Source organism: Gavialis gangeticus, unplaced genomic scaffold, assembly GCF_001723915.1.
Source record: "Gavialis gangeticus isolate Ggan-Ray unplaced genomic scaffold, GavGan_comp1, whole genome shotgun sequence".
Classification (NCBI taxonomy): Eukaryota; Metazoa; Chordata; order Crocodylia; family Gavialidae; genus Gavialis; species Gavialis gangeticus.
The window spans coordinates 36,780,683-36,782,094 of record NW_017728994.1 but is presented as its reverse complement, the minus strand read 5'-3'; the positions used below and the strand labels follow the sequence as shown (position 1 = coordinate 36,782,094).

At 63.0% G+C, this 1,412-nt stretch overlaps 1 long non-coding RNA gene across 1 annotated transcript in view; it reads left to right on the top strand.

The window, feature by feature from the left end:
• Positions 1–1,412, top strand: part of LOC109287474 — a 22,160-nt gene that overhangs the window by 12,845 nt on the left and 7,903 nt on the right. The window lies entirely within an intron of this gene.

The following is a 1,412-nucleotide window of genomic DNA, read 5'->3' as shown; positions in this document are numbered from 1 at the left end:
GGGGTCTGAAAGTTCCCATAGGAATGCATTGGGTTGACCTGGTGCCCAGAATTCCTGCCACCTGGGGTTCCACCCTCAATCAAGTACCAAGGGTGCAGACACAGGACCTGCACAACCACCAGGGGCTTAAGCCTCCAACTAGTGCCCCCCTCCACCCAGGCTTAGGCCTCCAGAAAGTGCCCCCCCACCCAGGCTTAAGCCTCCATCTTTCACTGCCCCCCCCCACACTTCCCCAGTTCCCCTTGCCCCCAGGCGCCTCAGGCAGCACTGCCGGGCCAGGCACCCACCTCCCAGAGGCTGTGGGGGAGGAGCAGCAGCAGGCTGAAGACTTGCCTGGTGGACTCGGAGGCGGCTCTATCCACTCCACACGCTGCACTCACAGTTATTCCCGGAGCCCGGTGCAGGCTCCTGGTGGGCCCTGCTGCCCCCAGGGGCCTCGGGCAAGCTTGCTGGGCTGGGCAGGCCCACACCAGAGGCCCGCCGCAGCCTCCAGGGCAGAGCAGCGGGCCGGAGGCTTGCCTGGTGGACTCGGGTCTGGCTCCACCGACTCCATGCACTGCAGCTAGCTGTTACCTGTTGGAGCCTGGGGGCAGGCGCCTGCCAGGCCCTGCCACCTCCAGGCACCTTGACCAGCCCTGCCGAGCCAGGAAGACCCTTCCTGGAGGCCTGCCACAGGCTGCAGGGGGGAGCAGCAAGCAGAGGCTTGCAGGCGGACTCGGAGGCAGCTCCATCCACTCCACACGGTGGTGCTCCCAAGGCTTTCCAGGCGGGTGGCTGGTCTGGGGCTGGAGCCCACTTCTCAGGCCCGGGCTAGGGCAGGGCCAGCCCCGTCCCGCTTGGGCGCAAAAAGGCAGGTAGCGTACAGGATTCCCAGGCAGTCCCATCCAAGTACTAGCCAGACTCATCACTGCTTAGCTTCCAAGATTGGACAGGATCAGGTGCAATCAGTCTGGTCTGGCTGTAGGTAGGTAGGAAAGGTAAGGTGGGGAGAAGGGAAGGAGGCAGGGAGAGTGAGGGGCACGGCCTCTTGTTGGCACGCTGGAGGGACCTGCCATTGAAATGCCTGCGTTGACATGGGGCTGGAGGAGCCCGCTGCTCATGCCTGGGTTGACATGATGCTGGGGAAGCCACTCAGGTTGATGTGGGGCCTGGCCAGCGTGCTGGTGCTATGCCTGGGTTGACATTGTGCCTTAAAATCCCCACAGGAATACATGGGGCTGACATTTTGCCCAAAAATCCCTATAGGAATACATGGGGTTGACACTGGGCCGGAAATCCCCTTAGGAATACATGGCGTTGACATTGTGCCTGACCTCCTCCTGGAAGTCCGTAAGAGGTTGCTTTTGAGCGTGCTGCCTGACCCTTCCGTCCAGGCGGGCGGGCACTTTTGGTGGCTCGCCCCCGGGACGGGG